Source organism: Pinus tabuliformis, chromosome 3_2 (genome assembly GCF_031772625.1).
Source record: "Pinus tabuliformis cultivar Carrire ecotype Pingquan chromosome 3_2, CPIR1, whole genome shotgun sequence".
NCBI classification, from domain to species: Eukaryota; Viridiplantae; Streptophyta; class Pinopsida; order Pinales; family Pinaceae; genus Pinus; species Pinus tabuliformis.
In genome coordinates this window covers 346,402,680-346,426,880 of record NC_142302.1, presented here as the reverse complement: position 1 = coordinate 346,426,880, position 24,201 = coordinate 346,402,680, and positions in this window count along the sequence as shown.

Genomic DNA, 24,201 nt, shown 5'->3' with positions numbered 1-24,201 from the left:
TTTTGGGTTAAGATAACCCAAGTTTTGATACAATTTTGTAATTAATATAAAGTCTCTGTGATTTTTGGATGCAGAGTGCGTAGATGAGTAGGAGTCAAAGGGGTTTAGACCCATGTTTTATATAAAGTTTGAGTCGATTTTGAGATCCACCCATGGTCCACGGACCATGGCATTGTATGAAAAAGGCTATAAATAGGTGTGTCTGAGAGAGTCTAAGGCATGTTAGGATGATAATGAAGAATAGTATGATGAAGTGGTAGCGAAGAGAAGTGGGTCAAATAGGAGAAGAAAGGCTCTGCAGTTGAGTGCACAAAGGCCTAGGTAGAGTCCGCAGCTGAGTGCTCAAGGTAGTTTTGAGTCTGTAATCCTGAATTGAGGATCAATAAAGAAAGTTTTCGAAGAATTCTTACGTATTTATGTTTACTTTTGTTTACGATATTTGCTGACAACGAATGATGTGTTTTATGAAATATTTATTGAATGTTACGTGATTCTCATGAAAACATGTTTATGATGTACGAAATTCATGTTTAAGTACTTTCATGCAGACCCTGATGAATTCTAGAATGTTTATTAATAACTTAAGTCAACTTGCGCAAACCCTAGTAGATATATTGACTGTTAAAGGTCCGCAAAGACTAATCGTAGACCTTTATGAAGGTCAGAAGGAAGTTTTACGAAGTTGCAATAGTGTGCCCTATGAGTGTATTGATTTGCACAAAGGCAGATCTGAGGCACTCAAAGACATCACACTAGTCTCTGGATGTAGAAACTTGGTTCTTGCATCCCCCCATACTGCTTCGGGTGAGACTGCAGCCTGCACTACGCAGGTTGTTTCCGAAAGGGCCAGTAGTGTAGGGATTTGTTGGTTGGCGCAACTAACTCTGAACCTGGGTCAGGACCCCCTAAGCCAACAAATGGTTTTGTTGCCGAGACCGGGATCTACTTGAAAGAGATGTGTGATGTTGCATCATTAGAATTTGACCAAGAAGGAAATTGAAAAGTGGTTGGATTGAAAGACTCACGAGTTTGCGGCACAAGAAAAGAGGAATCTGTGCCTGTCAAAAGAAGAGTGGTTGAACAGGTATATGTATATGGAGATACACGAGATCTTCTTTTGCACCTTCCCCATTGAGTTGTATGAATGGTTGGCTAAATTGACAGATATCCAAGGAAGGTGGAAGCTTGATAGTCCTATAGTATGGACTCCAGAACTAGTGTGATGATTAGAAGCTTCTGAAAACAAGATTTTGTAGGTTGTTGATCATTGGCTCGATGGGATTCTCGGAGGATTTGTTACAAAATTTGCAGTTGATACCTCAGATAGCTACATCGAAGCAGAGCGGTGATTTTTCAAAGGACCACGAGGTAAGTATTTAAGATCATTGAATACTAAGATTAAAATGTTTTTATGTGAAAAATGGGTTATGTCATTTCTTTGATGTTCAGAGCTACGTGAAGCGGAAGACTCTTTAGAGATTGAGAAAGATCAAGTCCAAAATATAGTCCATTAATTGGACCTCCTTCAAGCGATGACGAAGGAGAGGTGCATACTTCACCACGAAGTGTTGTCCAACTAATAATGCAGGGTTTTTTGCGAACACATCATCCATCCACTCCACCTCCACCTCCACCCCCACTGCATACACCTTCGCCCAAACCTCCACTAGCACCATTCCACATGGTAAACACAATGAAGCTGCCGATTTTCAAGGGCATCAAGAATGAAGATGCATAGCAGTTTTGGTTTGTTGCAAATGTTGTATGGACAACGCAATAGATCACTGATGACAATATGAAGAAGGCACAATTGGTAACCTCTCTACAGGATCGCGCATTAACTTGGTATATTAAGTATTGTTCTGATAATCCTCTTGCATCACTAGCAGAGACTAAGGTGGATTTAAAAAAGGATTTTATTAAGCCTAAGTCTGACTCACAATCAATAATTGGATTCACGGAAATCATGATGAGGGTCGAAGAGACGCCTTGGGAATTAGATCAAAGGTTGAAGTGTCAGATTCGAGAAGCTAACATGCAGCTCACATATAGTTGTTGAAAATAGCAACAAGAAATGCTAAAAATAGCATTCAGAATATTCCAATTTTGATTTGTCCTTGAATTAAAATTATGAATTAAAATTCGAATTTAGTCTCACCAGCTGCTTGAAAAATAATTAATTAAATCATCTTGAGTTAATTAGTTGGAGAAATTCAAGCTAGAAGTCTTTATGAATTCATGCAACAGTTATCCCTTAAATTAAGGAGATTATCCGTTGATTAAGGAGATAAGAGTGAGTTGCATTTGAGTTGTAATTAGTTAGCTCAATTAACTAAGTTAAGTCCAGTTAAATTAGTTCCAAACAATTTGAGGAACTAATTGTGAGTTCAGTCAGTTAATGCATGCATGCATCAAACTAATGTACTCCAAATAACTGAAGATTCTCTCATCAGTGACTCATGCATGTCTATTCTGAGAAATACCCAGTTGAGATTAAAGAAAGGTACATTGTACTATCAATTGGAGAAATTTTCCTATAAAGGAAACTCATCCATGCAGAAGGAACAAGGTTCCTTGAGGATTGCGCAATTTTACAGGGTGTGAGACTAGTGTGAGTGGTCAGTGTTACACTTGGTAACAGTAGGATCACCTAGGAGAATCAACACAAGGAAATAGGAAGCTTGGAGGGTAGAGGAGAAGGTTTGTGAGAAGCCTTGTTTGCTTGTGAGCATTCAAGAGGATTGTATTGAGAGATGGCTAGCTACGAGAGCTAAGGCTTTGTGTAATCTTGAGATATTTCCACCTTGTATGATAATATAGATAGTGGGGTTTTTAGCTGAGGCTTCCATTGAGTATTTTCTGTGTTTCATGTGCATTGATTCTTCTTCTTCTAGTTATATGTGTTTAGCTTGATCTTGCTCAATATTTAAGCTTCCACAAAGCAAATTGATAGTAGAAGTAGATTATAGTATTTTGCTTTGGTATATTGCATTATCGAGTTAATCTACAATCAAATTTTCTACATAGATCTTAGAGGTAGATTTGTAAAGAATTTGTAGGAAATTCTACATGGTATCAGAGCACAGGTGATCAAAGTTGTGAACAATACACTGAGAAGGGAAATTCAAAGTTTGAAGTTCAGGATTGAAGGTACAAATCAAATTCATCTCATACTTCAGGTTGGTCAATGGCGTTCTATAGCTTGAGACTCGTGTATGCCTTGGATGGTAGCTCGAATTACATAGCATGGAAAGATCGCATGGAATATATATTAGAAGACAATGGTTTGAAGGATTTCATTGATCAAGAAATCCCAAAGCCAGGTTCAACTAATGCACAAGAGTTGGCTGAATGGAAGAAGCGTGTGGCGAGGGCGAGATAGATCATCCTTGAGGGAGTTAGAGACCATATTGTCTCGAGTCTCCATGGGAAGGAGACTCCATTTTCAATGTGGAAGACATTGAAGGACCTATATCAGAACAGTAGCGACCAAAGGAAATTGGCACTCAAGGATAAGCTTCGAAGAATCGAGATGGAGAATGGTGATACTATTTCCACATATCTGAACAAGCTCACCACCTATAGAGTTGAGCTTGGAAGTGTGGGAATAACTACTACCGATGATGATATGGTGAGCCTCCCTCTCCTTGGCCTTCCAAAGAGCTGGCATAGTTACCAGGACTCTGTGAATGGTAGGGAGAAACTGCCATATTGGGAATGACTGTGGTCGGATCTCATGCAGGAGGAGATCAGGAGGAGCACGCGAGATGGTTCTTCATCCAAGGAAGATGAAGAAAATATGGCCTTAGCGAGTAAGGCAAGGAAAGGGAAGGAGAAGGATTCTCATCCCAAATCGAATTCTTCTCGTAGAAGGTAGAATGGTGACAAATCTAAAGTGAGAATCTTTAATTGTCACAAGATGGGTCATTATGCAACTAATTTCCCATTGAAGAAGTCCAAGAAGGGATCCTCAAAAGGATTGGAAGGTGAGGCATTAGCCTCTCAGTTCAAGATGGACTTTACCCTCATCGCATGCATGGTGTCATCGATGATGGGTTGTGGTTGGTATCTTGACAGTGGAGCCTCATTTCACATGACCGGTGATAAAAGTCTATTCAGTGCCTTGGAGGATAAAGACCTCAAGATACTCATAGAGATGGGTGACGATGAAAGGTATAGTGTTTTAGGAGTGGGCACAATTTCTTTTCAGAGGGAGCATGGAGCTCTTATCACCTTGACAGATGTGAAGTATGTGCCTGGACTAAATAAGAACTTGGTATCGATCACGATGTTGGAGGACAAAGGCTACGATGTTTTCTTCAGTAAGGGAAAGGTTTTCCTTAGTCACATCACCACGGGATAGGTGAAATAGATCGGTTCATGGGTACAGAACTTGTATGCTCTTGAGGTTCAAGATGCATGAAAAGCCTTGAGGAGCAAGGCCAATGTTAGAGACTTGGTGGTTGAGAGGGGGAGTAAATTACCTCTCAACATGCAACCCTAGAAGAAGTCTCAGACAATTGTGGAGGAGCCACAATTGGAGATGTTGAGAGGAGAACGAGTGGAGGCATCCACTCATACAGAGACCTCCAGTAGGGGGAAATTTCGAGCCAAGTCAGCAGAGGGATCACATGCAACCATACCTCCATGTGTGAGGTGGGGTGATGTGAAGTTATAGTCCCAAGAAGGCTGAAATTGGGCAGGGTTCATTGAGAGGTTTTATCTCATGGATCATACCTTGCTACGGGAGCCCAAAGTACATAGTAGTGGGAGGAATCAGTGGGATTGATGCAGTCAGAGATCAAAGTGATAGAGGCTAGAGCAGTCAGATACTAAACAACGTAGAGAAGGATTGACAGCAGTGCAGAAAGGATGAGTCAGCAGAAGCGCAAAGTTTTCATTCGACAGAGGCAATAGTAGTCAGATACTTTGATGACAAAGGCATCATTCTAATTCAGGTTGGATGTTTTTTTGTTTCTAGAGTTGTTGGAGCAACAACACTTGAGAGAAGTGTTGCATGCAGAACATTCCAAAGATTCAGGATCGAGATTGAGTTGAATTCCTTTCTTGTTGAGAGGGAGTGTTGAAAATAGCAAAAAGAAATGATAAACATAGCATTCAAAATATTCCAATTTTGAATTGTCCTTGAATTAAAATTGTGAATTAAAATTCAAATTTAGTCTCACCAGTGAATTAATTAATCTTGAGTTAGTTAGTTGGAGAAATTCAAGCTAGAAGTCGTTGTGAAGTCATGCAACAGTTATCCCTTAAATTAAGGAGATTATCCCTTGATTAAGGAGATAAGAATGAGTTGTATTTGAGTTGTAATTAGTTAGCTCAGTTAACTAAGTTAAGTACAGCTAAATTATTTCCAAACAATTTGAGGAACTAATTGTGACTTCAATCAGGTAACGAATGCATGCATCAAACTAATGTATTCCAGATAACTAAAGATTCTCTCATCAGTAACTCATGCATGTCGATTATGTGAAAGACCCAATTGAGATTAAAGACATGGACAATGTACTATCAATTGGAGGAATTTTCTTATAAAGGAAACTCATCCATGCAGAAGGAACAAGGTTCCTTGAGGATTGCGTAGTTTTACAAGGTGTGAGACCAGTGTGAGTGATCAATGTTACACTTGGTAACAGTAGGATCACCCAAGAGAAATAGCGCAAGGAAATAGGAGGCTTGGAGGGTAGAGGAGAAGGTTTGTGAGAAGCCTTGTTTGCTTGTGATCATCCAGGAGGATTTTACTGAGAGCTGGCTCGCTGTGAGAGCTAAGGCTTTGTGTAATCTTGAGATATTTCCACCTTGTATGATAATACAGATAGTGGGGTTTTTAGCTGAGGCTTTCCCCTGAGTATTTTCTGTGTTTCATGTGCATTGATTCTTCTTCTTCTAGTTATATGTGTTTAGCTTGATCTTGCTCAATATTTAAGCTTCCACAAAGAAAATTGATAGTAGAAGTAGATTATAGTATTTTTCTTTGGTATATTGCATTATCGAGCTAATCTACAGTCAGATTTTCTACATAGATCTCAGAGGTAGATTTGTAGAGAATTTGCAAGAAATTCTACAATAGTCAACATCACGAGTGGTTTATAGCTTCGCTTCTGCCCCACCCGAGAATTTCTCTGTCACAACAGAAGATAGGAACACAAGTAGAAGCCTTGGAAATCACGATGAGGTTACATGCAACGCCTATTCAGGATGCGACCTTGGGGGTACAGCAGATCGACTCTCAGTTACACAACTTACACTTAGAACTACAGAGCTTGAAGAAATACAAGGATACTAAACCATAGGTGCACGCGAAAGTCTAGTGTCTAAAGTGCAAGAGCCAGGGGCATGATAAAGACCACTCTCCTGTGTAGTCGAATTATATTACAGGAGGGGGACCAATTCTCCTGAAGCTAGAAGCTCCAACAGGGCCAAGCATGGGGGCCATGCTATGGTGCGCTATTTGTCAGGTTGCTAGACAACATGTGACAGATAATTGCCATTTACTTCAAAAGTTTGTCCAAACACCACAACAGTTTTTCTGTAACTTCTGTAAATCGGTGGGCCACAATGATCCCACTGTCACAAATATGAGCTGATGATGGAAAGAACACCTACATACCGGATGCAAGCAGAAACTTAGCCTCCAGAGCAAGGCATTGGAAGAGCACGCGGAGGTTATCAGGGATGAGGATGGAGCTAAGGAGGAGGAGGGCCTAGTTGATTTTGTGGTTAGATCATCTGCTACAACTGTACATAGCCAGGGCACTACATGTGGGAGTGTCAGAATTAGACATGCCCGTCAAGTCAATTATGTAGCTAGTTTGACCATATTATAGAATAATGCCCAGTGCTGATAGCTAAAATGCAAGAGAAGAAAGCACAACCTCAGTAGCCTACACAGAACTTATAGATGATGAGATATGAGCCCCGCGAGGAATATCAAAGTGTGAATATAGTGTTGAGGAGTGGAATAACGATTGGCGAAGATAAAGGTAAACAACCTGAAGAGGACGGATGGGTCCAGAAAGCCCCAAAGAAGGAAGTTGGTTTTGATCTGAATCGCGCTAAGGAAAACTTCATGGAAGCGAAGAAGAGCTTCGCTGAGGTCTCCACCTCAGGAAGCTAGGACAAGGTGCAAGAAACCAGCATGCCTGCAGAGGTTGATCCCTCTATGCTTACTACGTTTTTGGAGACCTACATAAAACTATTGCGCGATAGAAAAGCTGTGGAAGGCCTGTAGGAATTAATAAAAAAATGCACTAGCAAAGAGAAGGTCCCTGATGGACACCGGGTGGTTAGAAAAATTGGCAAACATAAGGCAAGAATGGGGCGTGAGATGAGGCTCACCACACAGATAGGTGATTATGAGATGGACCAAGTCATTTTGGATTTGGGGTCTGATGCAAACGTATTTCCAAAACAAACATGGGAAAGAATGGGGAGACCCACACTGTAGTGGTCTCTGATTCAGCTCAGAATGGTGAACCAACAAAAGATCATCTTGATGGGACGATTATATGGAGTAATAGTTGATATAGAAGGTGTGAGCACAATGGTTGACTTTGAGGTTATAGAGATCATCGATGAAACTAATCCATACCTTGCACTCTTGGGAATTGACTGGGCCATTGATATGAATGGGGTTATCAATCTGAACAAGAGAACAATGTCATTTGAAAGGAAATCACTTTGGGTTGTAGTACCGTTGGAACCTATAGAAGGGGTGTGCTATACTGAACCAATCCACGATTATGAAGAAAGTGAGGATGAACTAGATCAAATCTACAAAATAACAATGTGAGACCAGGACTGGATCAACCTGACAACAGATGGATGGATTACATGGGACCGAGACAGTTCCCGCACCTTTGATTCAGACGAAGAGTTGGAGCATTGGAAAAATCGTTTGCATGAAGTATCCACACTTCGCTGCAATATGATGACGAAGTCACTTCGCTATGTCTCGTCGGAGGTAAGGAAATTACCCTATTATGATGGTTTGACTGACGTAGATAAGTTTTTGGATGCATTTGAGCATGAAGTCCCTGAGGATCAATGCTTCCAAGCCTTACTCTTGGCATTACGTGCTACACCCACACGATGGTGGGGAATGCATAAAGATATTTTTGTTGGATGGAGATATTATAGAAGAATGATGAGGTTATGGTTTGGGTAGCCTAACACTAGATTGACTAAGAAATATAACATGAAGGATGATCCACGTGCTCACTTAGAAAAATGGACCAAAGCATGGGGGATAGAGACGCAACCATAATGGGTACACATATTTTTCCATACTTTGGATACAATTCCCATGAAATGGTATCTAGAAACGGAGCTCCGCCATGGCACCGCGGAGTGGGATATATTGAGGGAAGGTTTCTTATTGATCTTCATCTTTGAAGATGGCTTCATAAGCATCAATGAAGCTCTACAAGAGATTAAGGCAGTTATCTTTAGAACACCACAAGAACCTATGGAATGGACCCAACTAGACTGGAGCGCCCAATTGCGCCATGTGCTGGAATGCTATAATGTGATCGTTGAAGAGGAGGATGAAGATTCGAGAAAAATTAACATTACAAAGGCAAAAGGGCATCACAAAGTCGAGGGCCCACAAATAGACAACCCGGAAAACAATGTGTTGTTGAAGACAAAGCAAGTAAATATTGGCATTGAAGAAGAATCGAAGTTTGCAAATATTTGATATTATTGGGATGACGCTATTGTGGATAAATTTACAGTTACTCTGCAAATATCAGGATCTCTTCCCTACCAAGTTTTCGGACTTGAAGGGCATAATTGGTGATTTGGGTGTTATGAATATCACTCTGAAGCCGGACATGAAGGCTATTAAAAAGAGGTCGTATCGCCTTAATCCTAAATACAAGAAAAAGGTTCGCCTAGAGCTAGATAAGATGCTGGAAGTAGGCATCATAGAATCGGTTGAAGAATCTGATTGGGTGATCCCAATGGTGGTTCAGGAGAAGAAACAAAAGGGTGAGATAAGGATTTGTGTAGACCTGCGGAAGCTTAATGATGCATGTGTCCATGACCCATTCCCAACACCATTTACAGATGAAGTACTAGACAATGTTGGAGGGCAAGAGGGCTATTCCTTTACTGATAGGTTCTCTGGGTTTCATCAGATTAAGAATGCACCCGAGGATAGGAGAAAAATGACCTTCGTGATAGAGTGTGGTTTTTTTCAATATACTGTGATGCTGTTTGGACTCAAGAATGTGCCTGCGATATTTTCCCGTGTAGTCATAGCAAAGTTCAAGGAGTTCATTCATAAGTTCCTGGAAGTATACTTTGATGACTAGACGGTGTTTGAATTAGTAAAGCACCATGTAGCAAGTCTGCGCCTCATGTTGGATACGTGTTGCAGATACCAGATCGCGCTGAATTTGAAGAAATGCATATTCTATGTTCCCTTTGGGATCTTTCTAGGTCACGTGGGGTGCAAGCAAGGATTGATGGTGGATCCTGCAAAAATTGTGGTGATAGTGAACCTAGAGGCCCTCAAGAACATTAAGCAGCTGCACGCGACGCTGAGACATACGAGATATTACAGAAAATTTATCGAAGCATATGCTCAAATTACCGCACCCATGGAGAAACTACTGAAGAAGGATGCAACATTTTGTTGGGACGAAGAATGTCAGCGCAACATAGATTTATTGAAAGAAAATATGGTCACCGTGTTGATCTTTGTATTTCCCTATTGGAAAAAGGAGTTTCACGTACATATGGATGCCTCTTGCATTCTGTTGGGTGCAGTGTTAATGCAGACTGATGAAGGATAAATGGGCCATCCTATAGCCTTCGCGAGTAGGAAGTTATTGAAGGCCTATAATAATTATTCAATGACTGAGTGTGAAGGATTGGCCATGGTATACGCACTATAGAAATTTAGGCACTATATGTTAGGAGGGAATTTCAAAATGTACATAGATCATTCTGCCTTGAAATACCTGGTCAATAAGCCTGTGTTAGGGCGGAAGATCTGCAGATGGTTGCTACTATTTTAGGAGTATGACTTTTAAGTCATTATGAAGCCAAGGAGGTTAAATGCAGGACCTGATCATCTGTCACGGATCGAGATAGGTGAGGAACCTACTAATCTGGAGGAAGGGCTACTAGACACACAACTCTTTGCGGTACATGTAGCAGATAATGATTTTGTAGACATTATTCACTTCTTGACTATGGGGATGGCACCAAAAGGATATACAAATCAACAGAAAAGGGAATTAGTTGTGCATGCTAGAAGACATCACACTAGTCTCTGGATGCAAAAACTTGGTTCTTGCATCCCCCTGTATTGCTTCGGGTGACACGGTAGCCTGCGTTACGCGGGTTGTTACCGAAAGGTCCAGTAGTGTAGGGATTTTTTTGTTGGTGCAACTAACTCTAAAACTGGGTCAGGACCCCCTAAGCCAACAACGTGACACATCTGACTTCCTCCCTGAGAAAGCCTCCTCTAGTGTAATCATACCAAGAATCTGATGAGGACTTCTATTCTGAAAATAGACCGTTGTGTTGCATTATTTATCCCATAAGTGCAGAGGTAGGCTTTGGCCATGCGACATCACCCTTACTTCTCCCACAATGCTACAATTCTTCCTCTCAGCCACCCCATTTTGCTGTGGGTTGTGGGGTGTTGTCAACTCTCCTCAAATGCCTTCTTTTGAATGGAAATTTTTAAACTCATTTGACACGTACTCACCTCCATTATTTCTCCTGAGAGCCTTCACCTTCTTGCATGTTTATTTCTCAACCAGTGCTTTGAATTCTATGAACTTGGAGAAAGTCTCATCCTCCTTCCGCATGAATAATATCCAGTACTTCCGTGAGAATTCATCAATAAAAATGACAAAATATTTGTGCATGGTAGTGGAGACTGTCGAGAAAGGTCCATAAACATTAGAGTGGATCCTTTCAAGGATTGCATGTGCTCTGTTGTCCCAATCACGGAAAGTGGATTTTGTGTACCTCCCCAAGGTACACCCTTTTCATTTATCATGTTGCTCTAGTGCTCCTTTAGGGAGGCCTGTGGTTATCTTTTGCATGATCTTCAAAGAGCCATGACGCAAATGGCCAAGTCTTCTATGCCAAATTTCATTGACATCACGACTTTGTACCTTCTTCGTCTTTATGCTCAATGCAACACAATCCTCCACATCTAGATTATAAAGATTCTTTGCATGAAACCTGATATGCTTCACCTATCCAATGGCTATGTGTTTCAATAATTCCTTTCCTTTTCTAAAGATCACATCATAACCATGACCTTCTAAGATTGCAACAAATACAAGATTCTTCTTTAGACCCGAAAAGGTCTAAAAAAACATCACATCATTAAGTCTGAGAGGGGAACCCGACTCCCTCTGAAAGGTGATTGTATTGTTCTTGGTCACGCTATACATTCCATCATCTCCATCTCAGTATGCATCTAGAGATATTTCTCCTCCAAATCATTGAAAAATATCTATTCCCCATCATATGGAAAGAGGCACTAATGTCTAAGTTCCACACACTCCCCATCATTGTGTTATACATGCAAACAATGAGAGTAAAATTGAGCTAGAACTATGAAGCCAAAGATTGACTTGGTGCTCCTACCGAGGTCTTCTTTCTTGTCTTCTTATGTGGACACTTTGTGGAATAGTACCCGAATTCATAACAGTGAAAGCACTTGATTCTGGACAAGTCTTTCTTATTTCCCCCTTGACTAGATTCTACTTTGGATTGGGATTTCTTCCCTTTTCCTTACTTTTATTTTCCATACAAGGCATAGTTCTCCTCATCCTTTCCCTTGGATGAAGTCTCATCTCTAGTATTCCGCCTTATTTCCTCCCGTACCAGATCAGATCATAAGCACTCCCAAATCAGTAGTTTCTCCCTCCCATTCACCGAACCTTGATAGGTATGCCAACTCTTGGGAAGGCCTAGAAGGGCTAGAGCTACCAAGTCTTCTTCAGGGACATTAACACCGACCCCACCAAGCTCATAACGACACTATGCCAAATTTCTCAGTTACTGTAGAATTGTGTCATTCCTCTGCATCTTGATATTTCAAAGATTTTCCTTGATTGCTAGCTTCATGTGATCACTACTATTCTTGAATAATTATGTCATTGTTTTCCACATCGCAAAAATATTTTATTTTCCGTGGATACTCGAGACCTCCTGTACTCCCTCCAATATGATTCTTATTGCCTTGGCCACATCTTTCTTCCAATGAGAAAGGTTTTCGACATCATATGCTTGAGGTTTTTCAATATCTGTCTTAATGTATTCTAGCAACCCATTTTCATCCAATACTACCTCCATGTGGTCCTTCCATGCAACAAAATTTGAGGTTCCTTCCAAGGCATACTCTAGCCTTAGCCCATTGAAATCCATATTCTCAGCTCTGAAGAAATCCTACTACACTGATCTTCAAATTTGAACCTCCTACAATGACAACTTTGAAATCTCTGCTTTACAGTTAATCCTTCTCTAATACCATGTAGAAATTAATGTGTAGATTCGAAACTGCTCATGAAATTTACTAAAACATAAGACTCAAAGCTACCCTACTGATTTGCAGAAGTTAATTCACCATATAAACACAAATCATAGACATGAAAAAGGAAACATCACACATGCACAAAGATTTATCTAGGGGAAAGAAACAACTCAAAACCCCTTCCTATCTGTATTCCATTAATCAGGGAATAGAGACGAATACATATGCTTGCTCCTAGTTAACTGGTTGATCACTGAGTGTGGTTGAAGTTCCACTTCCCCAACTTGACCTCCACTAGTTCTTCTGATAGTTAGACTAGTTTAACTGACAGTAACTCAAACTAACTGAAATAGATTTCTACAAATTAGAAATCAATCATAATTAACTAAAATCAATATTCCCTAACTCGAATTAATTGAGTTAATTGAGTGACAAGTCCCATGTCACCTCAATTAACTACCTCCAAGATTTTTGCTGAAATAGAAATTTGAATTTTCTCTTGTTTGACTAAGGCAAAGTCAAATTGATATTTTCTTGCTTCATTTTCAATATCCATTATCATACACAATGATTATTTCATAGGGTTTGAGCCATTAAAAATGGAAGTTTCCAATGAAATCCTTAAAATTTGAATTAAATAACAAACCCTAGTCTCCTCCTTCAATTTCCTTTTGTTGATGCACTTGTCATGCCACCGATATTTCTAGTGTTGTATCACTGATGTCTGGTGTAAGGCAACATGAAGAAGATCATCCTTCTCATTAACCTATAGGATCCTCTACTTTTGAGCTTTGGATAAGTCCATTATAAGTTTTACTATCATTCTAAGTGTCTAGATTTGTGTCTCAGTCAACTAAAGTACTCTCTTCTCGTACACCAATTCATATGGAGTGAAATTGGTAGTAGTCCTCCATATAGTCATGTAGGCCCATAGGGCTTCAAGAAGTAAATCAACCTAATCCTTGAGGTTTAATCTAACAGTCTTGGTGATAACAACCTAGAATTTTATTTGTCCCTTTTTGTCCATCGTCCTATGGATGGTATGGTGCCATGACCCTATGTTTGATCTTGTATGTATCCAATATATCTTCAAAAATAATTGAAGTGAATTGATCTCCCCCATCGGTAACTATTTCCTGCATTATCCCTAATTTGGTGAAGATATATTCATGAAGTAATTCTACCACTGCTTGCTCAGTTGCAATTAGGAGTGTCTTAGCTTCCATCAATTTTGTGACATAATTTGTGCATACTAGAATCTAGGAGTTATGATGGGAAGGAGGATTAATTGGTTCAACAAAATCAAGGATCCATTTATTGAAGGGTTTTAATACCATCTATGGCTGCAACAACATCTCATCTAACTGAATCGACCTTCCAAGTACTGATAGTTGTGACATCTCTTCACATATTTCTTGGCATCTTTAAAGATAGTAGGCTATAAGCACCCCTAATGAAGTACTTTGTAATATTGGGCACAACCCAACTTGGCCTAGATTTTGGTGAAGACTCCGCAATTTGTGGAGCAGAGTGCAAAGTAAATAATGAAGTGGAGCGCGAAGTGGACCATGCAGTGGAGCAACTGAGTGCTAAGTGGACCGCGCATTAGATATGCCACACGGTGTGGGGGCTTTGAGGTAGGTCGAAGCCCCTCATTTTTGTAAAAATCATGTAATATTGTAAAATATGAATGGTTTTCGGACCATAGTATCTTGTATTAGGGGATTCCATGGTATATGGACCATGGTATTTTGAAGATATATCCCTCAATGTAATAGTATATATAGGGATAAGTAATAAACAAGGGATAATCTTAGAATCACATCTTGAAATGAATGGTTGTATATTTTTTATTTGTGGTTTGGGCAAGAAGATGAGGCTCTGCAGCTGAGTGTGCAGATGCCTAATTTCGCAGTTGAGTGTGTGGACAACCAGCAGCTGAGTGCGTAGGCCAAGAACTATTTGTTGCACAAATTATTTATGATAAGAAACAGTTCTTGTGGATGTAGTCCCACATTGGGATGAACCATGGTAAAATATGTCCCTTCATGTGTTTATTTTCTTATTACATGTTGTAGCGTAGTAGTTTATTACAATGCAGTGATGATTATGGGTTTATATGACATGATTATGTGATTAAATGAATGTGACGAAGTAATCTACGCATGTTAAATATAAAAGAACATAAAAATACCACATCGCATCATCCCTCAAGGCTGCAAAAGCCTAATTTTACATCCTCCCATAGTCACTTCTGGTGAGAATATGATTTGCTTGCAGGTCGTTGACGAAAGGGCCAGTGATTAATGGTTTTGTTGGTGCACAGTATAGATCGAACCTGGGTCAGGTCAACCTAATCCAACAAATGGTTTCATTATTGGGACCAGGATTTGTTTGAAGGATATGTTTATGTGGCATCCTTCGAAGAAGGAGATTCAAGACTGTCTAGAATTGAAGGAATGAGAATTTGGAGATCAAGAGAACAGAAACCCTCATCTCAAGTCTGAAGGTTTGTTACAGAGATATATTTTCACAAATCAATACGAAATTTTCTTCACATCATTTCTTTTTGAACTGTATGAGTGGATATCAAGTTTGACTGAACGAAAGACCTATTTTAAAGGTGGAGAACCTACGACGTGGACTCCTAAATTGGTACAATAACTCAAGAGCACTGACAACAAGATTTAAAGGGCTATCGATTTCTGGATTGATAACATCTTGGGAGGATTTATTATTGAGTTCATAGTAGACCAAATCGTATCCTATATTGAAGAAGAATGATGATTCTTCAAAGGATTGCGAGGTAAATATTTGAAATCTTTTAAACTCTAGATTAAGATGCTTCTAGGTAGAAAAGGAGTTTTACGGATGCATCTAGATTGCTAGTTTACTTATGTTTGGAAGAAAAGAGAATAAACCTGAGCAAGAGGTTGGAACGAAGTGAAGTGGAAAAAGATATAGAATAGTTACCAAAAAGAGAGCTCATGGACAAGACCCAAAGACCTTTGTAGATATTGAGTATAGTCCTCTTTTGAGTGATTCTGAAAGTGAAAGAGAAGATAACCACCCTGATAACCCTCAGGTAACTCCGCAGTATTCACCTTCCAATCCTAAGAGATCACAGAAGCTAGAATATAGTAATAACCAATGTGTTTTTAGCTTCCCCCCTCCCCCTCGCCCCCCCTCCCCCCCTACTCCTCCTACCCCTCGTCCCCCTCCCCTTACTTCTCCCCCTCCCCCTCCAAGAAGAAATATTGTTGATGATAATAAGTTGTATGTTTTCAAAGGAACTGGATCGGAGGATCCATAATAATTTTGGTTTTTATGTGAAGCTATATGGACCGTAAAGCAGATCAATGCTAAAAATATAAAGAAAGAGAAACTCTTTACGACATTATGAGATAGAGAATTGACATGGTATATGAAGAATTCAAGTAACTAGATCAGAACATTTGCATATATCAAAGCAGCACTGATCAGAGAATTTAAGAAGCCGAAGTCTGAGTCACAGTGCATCACTGAGTTAAATGAAATTAAACATAAACCTACTGAATCTGTTTGGGAATTTGATCAGAGATTTAAGGAATTTTTGGATCAAGTGAGCTTCGAAATAGCTCCACATCAACATCAAGAATGGTTTATAGTTGCATTGTTACCGCATATTAGATTACCATTGACGCAAAAAAAGATAACAAGTCAAGCCAAAGCTCTGCAGATTGTGATGAAGTTGGAAGCTTCACCTATAGGAGATACTAATGTAGGTATGCAACAAATTCAAAGTCTGTTGTCAAACCTAACCCTGAAGATACAAGATATCAAGAAAAACATAGAAGTCAGAGAAGAAGTATGGTGTACAAAGTGTAGATCAGAGGGCCATTCTAAAGAACAATGTCCTATCTTTAGGGATTACATGGCTAGTGGGGCACTGAATACCTCAAATGCAGCATCCAACCTATGGTGCAAGATATTCAAGACCAGAGGCCTGCATCTCTCAGAAGATTGCTACCTATTACAAAAATATGTGTAGATTCCAAGGAACCTATATTGCAAATTCTGTAAATCAGTAGGACATGATGAGAATAATTGTCGAGCTTATGAACTAATGATGGAGCACAGTGTTGACACTTATAGAATGCAAGCAGAAGAAAAAGGAGATGAAGGCAATGGATATTAGGGTGGTTGAGGAGGCTACCAAGGAAGAGGACAAGGTGTTGGAGCTAGTCGAGGACGTGGAAAGATTATTTTCTATAACTACAACCAGTCAGGTCATTTTGCAAGAGATTGTCAAAACCCTACTATGACATGTAAGTACTATAAATCGGTTGACCATGCAATTTAAGAATGCTCTATACTTATGGAAAAAATGCAAGAAAAAAGGAAACAACAACCAACACAGAATATTCAAATGGTGACTGCTAAAAGAAGGAATGAAGAACCATGAATTAGTATTGTTACTAGAAGTGGAGTTGTGACTGGTAATAATAAAGCGGATGGAAAGAAAGAATCTGAAATTTCATGGGTTAGAAAAATTGTTGAGAAATCTCATGTTTTTTATATTCAGAAGGAAAAATAAGTGTTTATGGAAGCAAAGAGACGCTTTATGGATGTTGGAGCTTTGACCTCTAGTTTGTAGCCAAAGCATAAAAATAGTTGCGATGTATCATTAGCTTTGACACATAATCAAGTTTCGAAGCAGAACCAAGCTTCGACTCAGGATCGAGCTTCGATACAGGACCAAGAGTCAGAAAATCAAGGAGGTACTTTAATGTATTTTTTGCAAACTTTTATGAAATTACTAAGAGATCAAAAGGTTGTATATGGGCTTCATCATTTGATAGATTCTTGTGCATCAAAAGACACCGCGAGATGAGATGTGTGCAGTGAATAATTTGCATCGAAAAAAGAGAACTGGAAGAGACATGAGGCTTAGTGTGTAGATAGGAGAATATGAGATGGATCAAGTTATTCTAGATATGGGAACTGATGCTAATGTTTTGACAAAGAATACATGGGAATTAATGGGTAAGCTGAAGCTACAGTGGTTGCTTATTTAGTTAAGGATTGCAAATCAGAAAAAGGCCTTCCCCTTAGGAAGACTCCCAAGTGTAACAATGAATATTGAAGGAGTTTGCATGATTGTTTACTTTGAAGTAATAGAGGTCGTTGATGATAGTAACCCCTATCCTGCATTACTTGGACTTGACTAGGAATTTGATAATGTAGCTATAATTAACCTTAAGAAGAGACATATGATATTTGAAGGAAGCAATATGAGAGTAATTGTTCCCTTGGATCCATCAGAAGGAGTAAGATATATAGAACCAATTAGAGAGGAATATTGCGTAGCTGATATAGATAATATCTATCAAATGACAACAAAGAAACAAGATTTTGTTAACCCTACTGGAGAGGGCAAGTTAACTTGGTAGCATGATAGTTCTTGTGCATCAGGCTCAAAAGAAGAATTGGAGAATTGGCAAAATAGACTACAAGAAGTATCTATAAGGCGTTGTGTAATAATTTTTAAATCAATTCACTACATGACATCTAAGGTATGTAATATGCCTTCTTATGATGGCTTAGGTGATGTGAATATTTTTCTTAATGATTATGAAGAACAGGTTCCAGAGAATCAAAGGTTTTTAGCCTTGGATATAGCCCTGAAAGCTACTCCTGCTAGATGGTGGGGTGCACAAAAGAAGAATATAGGAGATTGGCAGGAATGTTGAAGATTGATGTGGATAAGGTTTGGACAGATAGATACATAAATAGAGATAAAATATGATGGTGAAACTAATCCTAGGAATCATATACAGTAAAGTACTACAACATGGAAGGAGATTCCACAATAAGAATGGGTACATGGATTTATTCATACATTAGAGACAATTCCTAAGAGTTGGTGCTTAGAAATAGAGCTTCGACATGGTACAATAAATTGGGAAGACATGGTTGATGGCTTCATAATAACATTCATCTTTGAGGATGATTGCCCATACATAGATTTTGATATTCAGACAATTAAGAAGAAAATATTTGAGAATGTAACTCCACTGACATGGCAACAACCTGATTCAGTTGCGCAGATAGAAAATGCACTAAAATTCTATAATCTTACTGCAGAAGAGGAAGAAGATCCTCACAACATCGGCATAGCAGAATTAGAAGGATATCATGAAGTAAATGGACCCAAATTAGAGATACTAAATATAATGAAGACACTGAAGACCAAGAAGGTGAACATAGGATCAGAGAAGGAGCCCAATTTTGCAATAATAGGAGATTATTGGGATGAAGAGACAATCAGTAAAGTTACAGAGTTACTTCATGAATATCAAGAACTGTTTCCCACAAAGTTTTTAGAAATGAAGGGTATAGTAGGAGATTTAGGATTTATGAATATTCCCCTTAAGCCTGATGTGAAGCCAGTCAAGAAAAGACCTTATAGATTGAACCCAAAGTATAAGGAGAAAGTAAATATAGAGCTTGATAAGATGATAGTAGTAGTAATTATTGAACTAGTAGAAGAATCAAAATGGGTGAGTTCTATGGTGGTGCAAGAAAAGAACACTCAAGAAGAGATTAGGATCCGCGTTGATCTGAGGAAGTTAAATGATGCATGTTTATAAGATCCATTCCCTACCCATTTCATAGATGAAGTGTTAGACATTGTAGGAGGTCAAGAAGCTTACTCATTTACAGATGGATTTTCAAGTTATCATCATATTAGAATTGCACCTGAAGATCGACATAGGACCACATTTGCTACAAAATGGGGTTCATATCAATACACAGTGATGCCTTTTAGATTGGAAAATTCCCTTGCTATATTTTATAGAGTGGTGGTTGCAACTTTTAAAGAATATATCCACAAGGTTTTGGAGGTATACTTTGTTGATTGGACAATATTTGGGTTGTTAAGAAAACATGTTGGAAGTTCAAGACTTATGCTTGGCACATGTAAACAATATTAGATCTCCTTGAATTTAAAGACGTGCATATTTTGTGTACCTTTTGGTATGTTGTTGGGACATATTGTTTTCAATAAATTATTAATGGTGGACCCTACTAAGATTTCTATTATTGTGAACTTTCCTCCACCTAATACAGTAAGACAAGTTCGTACTACATTGGGGCATACTGGGTATTACAAGAAATTGATCAAGGGGTATGCGCAGATCACTGCGCCTATAGAGAAGTTGTTAAAGAGGGATGTAAATTTTCATTGGAATGAAGAATGCCAGAAGATCCTTGACATATTGAAAGAAAATATGGTAGCTTCTCCTATACTAGTGTTCCCTGATTGGAATAAATAATTTCATGTCCATGTGGATGCTTCTTGTATAACTTTGGGAGTGGTACTAGCACAACCTAGTGAAGGATAAATTGATCATCCTATAACCTTTGCAAGTAGAAAGTTGTCCAAGGCAGAAAAGAACTATACCACCACAAAAAGAGAAGGATTGGATATGGTGTATGCTTTTCAGAAATTTAGACACTATTTGTTGGGATCAAGCTTTAATGTTCACAGATTATTCTGCACTAAAGTATTTGGTTAATAAACCTATTTTAGGAGGAAAGATTTGCATATGGATATTGTTATTCTAGTCATATGACTTTGAGATCATTGTTAAACCAGGAAGACTAAATGCAGGACTTGACCATTTGTCAAGGTTGGAAATAGGGGAAGAACCAAGAAATATATAGGATAATCTCCCTGATGTGTGGTTATTTGCAATCAGAATTGTAGATGACCATTTTGTAGATATCATTCAGTTTTTGAAAAAAATAATGGCTCCTTCAAATTATACTATGTAGCAAAAGAAATAATTAGTGGTCAAGGAAGTTTATTTTTCATTAATAGCAGGACACTTATATAAGATGGGACCAGAAGAGATATTGTGTAGATATTTTCTTGAACATGAAAGACATATGATTCTAACAAAGGCTCATGAAGGCGCATCTGGTGGACATTATGCAAGGAAAGCCATTGAACAAAATATTTTGAGAGCGAGATTGTGGTTGCCTACATTACATAAAGATGCAAAGGAATACTATCGAGCATGTGATGTATGTCAAAGAATAGGAAAACCTTCAAGAAGAGATGAGATGCCATTGGTACCCCAAGTTACATTGCGGGCTTTTGATAATTGGGCTATTGATTTTTTTGGGCCTATCAACCCACCTACAAAGAGGACTAGTGCAAGGTACATAATTACAACAACTGATTATTTGACAAGATGGGCTAAAGCACAACTAGTAAGGGACTGCAACACAAATATTGCTACGAAGTTTATTTTTGAATACATACTATCGAGATTTGGATGTCAAAATATTTTGATGAGTGAGCAAGGTTCCCACTTTTTGAAAAAACTATTGAAGCATTAAATGAGGAATTCCACGTCTATCATCTGAATAGTACCCCTTATCATCATCAGGCCAATGGAATAGTGGAAGCATTCAATAAGATTTTTGAGAATGCACGTACTAAGGTATCAATGTGAATAGAGATGACAAGGACCTTAGAATCCCAACAGTTTTATGGGCTTATAGGACCACATGTAATAATTTGACAGGTCAGACACCCTTCAGATTAGTTTATGGGAAAGAAGTTGTGATGCCCATGGAATACATTGTGCCTAGCTTGGCAGACCCTAACATAATGGAGGAAAGAATGTCGTAGTTGATTGCTTTAGAGGAAGACATATTTATAGCAGGATTCCATCAGCAATTACAAAAAGTAAGAGGAAAGGCTTGGCATGATAGACCTATTAATTAGAAGAAGTTCCAAGTAGGAGACCTTGTTTTCCTATATGATAGTAAGTCTGTAAAATTTCTATGAAAATTCAAGATGCATTGGTTGGGACCCTACATTATCAAGCATGTTATTGATGGAGGCACAGTTCAATTACCGAAGTTAAATGGAGAGTTGATTCAAGGAAGAGTAAATGAAATCAAGTTGAAGTTGTATAGGGACAACCCTGTCCCTACAACCTCACTCTAAATAAGAAAGGGAAAAATTCTAGTGCCACCTGCAGTTGAAAGTGGGCATTGGACGATAAACTATGTTGCAAAAAGAGCTTCGACAAAGCAAGTTACTTCACTATAGTATGAAGTATATCAGAGTTTATAGGAGCTGCGACGTAAGAAGGGATGTTCACTACAATATGGGTGTGTCGAAGTTCAAAGATATAAATATGACCATTAAAAGGGAAAAATACGTGGAAAATTGCATTTATGAGGATAGATTGGTAAGATCTAAGGATAGATATGCAATTAATGAACACAATCCGAATGCAATTTGGACAAAATCTGATCTAATGATGAGGTTCAAATTTCAGACTTGTTATAAAAGGCTACCTCCCACCCAGACCAAACACTTTGCTAAATTGAGAATTCGAGTATTGATAGTGCAAAGAAATTGAAGAGAATTTCCGCATGAAATTCCTGTCAACTGAAGAATTTATGCGTATATTCAACGAGAGAGGCTTAGAAGGAGTCATGGAAGCAGTCGCTGCAACAACCACTTGTACACCCATCACATCAAATAAGATGCCCGTAGTAGCGTTGTCCACAGTAGCATCAACTGTAGCAGCATCAACACAAAAACATCGGAGATCGCTAAGGAAGAAATCAACCAACGAAGACAGAATAAGAAGAAACATGATAAGAAACTTGTCAAACCTCAACATCAACTTGAGCAAGTCAAAGATAGTGAGGAAGAAGCGGAGCATGCAGAGAAGATGGAAACAGAGGGCATATCATTTTCGCCTCTACCACCATACATTCCACTGAGGAAACCAAATGAAAAACTAGTCAAAGACTCGAGGGATGCAAATTTTGGCACCTTCACACCCATAATGCCAGAGAAAGTACCATCTACTAGGGAATTACATAGAAAAATACCACAGTTGAAGTTCACAGAATAAGACTTCAACGATAGCAATAAGTACCCTCAGTTCAAACCAGACCGATATTTGAAACAGGTGCACTACCCAGACAACAAAGTGACAAGGTGTTGGCTTAGTGGGTCCTGACCCACATTCAAAGTTAGTTTCATCAAAAAAATCCCTACACTACTGGCCCTTTTGGCATCAATCCACGAAGTGTGGACTGAAGTCTCACCCGAAGCAGTATGGGGGGATACTGGAACCAAGTTTCCACACCCAGAGGTCAGTGTAATGTCATTTTATGCCCTAACTTTGCCTTCGCGCTGATCGATAAGCCTTTGAGGCTTATCGATGTAACTTCTTTAATCAGCCTCTAGACCTCCGCGAAGGTCTATGATTATCTTTCGCAGACCCTGAATCAGCGAATCCACTATTTACGTGTATCAAAGATTACTTATAAACCATTAATTACCCAGATTAGCTTAAGTGTTCAATAACTTCAACATACAACAAGATAATCTCCGCATAAACAGTTAACAATAATTGCGTTCATATAACAATATAAGTCGTGTAAAGTTGCGCATCAATACATCATTATTTCATAAACCCATTATAACATAAGGCATATTCATATAAATAGAAGTAAAGAGCTAAACACAAGTATTTTTGCAACAATCTTCTTTATCAATACTCAGTCCAGCTTACATACTAAAGACTTCCCTGCACAATCAGCTATAGGGTTCCGTGCACTCAGTTGCGGACTCTACTCTAGGCCTCTGTGCACACAACTGCAGAGCCTTTCTTCTTACTCTTCTCTGCTAACTCTTTAGACTTCTCCCATAGACCAAACTTCATTACCTTGCCTTATACATCCATAGACCAAACTTCATTACCTTGCCTTATACATCCTATTTACACAATCCCATGGTCCGCGGACCATGGGTAGATCCTCAAAAAGCCAACTCAACTTACATAAAGAAGGGTAAAACCCTTTATGACTCCTTAAGTATCTACATGCTCCGCGACCACAGCTTGTGGAGACTTTACATTTTTATACAACAAAACTTGGGCTTTTGCCCCAAAATTGACCCTAGGGGACCCCATCCCAACAGGCCCCCAACACAAAGATCATGACTCACCCTCGAGTCACTCGGTTGGTATGGAGATATTACTACGAAGACCCCCCAGCTCCACTTGTGCCACTGCTACCTCAACCACGCTCTACGTGGCTGCCTACTTGATCTGCTCCACTAGCTGCTCTATTGCTGGTCCTACACTGTCCTCCTTGATTTTCTGTTGCGTACTCTGTAAATTTTCCGATTTCTCCTAAATGTTGGTAGAGATGATGTAGGCTTCATCAAACCAAGGCCCAAATCTAGCTTTTAGGACTACCTCTTTCTTCTGCGATGTTTCCACCTATGTAAGCATCTGCTTCACCTCCTGCATCTTAGCGGGGCGTTATGCGGTAGCAACGATGTGCGTCGTTGCCCTTACTTCATCATACTATTGCCGGAGTTTGCAAGATTCTGTATTCAAGACCTGCAGGGTGGGATCTTCTTGCAGAGCCATGACTACCTCCATGGCCTCCTCAAAAAGTGCGATGTAGTCTAGCACCGTGAAATCCACCGTCATGACTCCATCCTTCACAGCGGCTCTACGTTGTTCCCTTACCTTTAGCGGAGTTGAGGGCTGTGACTTCAACTCCAACTCTGTTATCTTTAGGTTCAACTCAAACTAAACTCAAGCCACTTCCATCTTAGCATTGTGCATGCCTATAGCCAG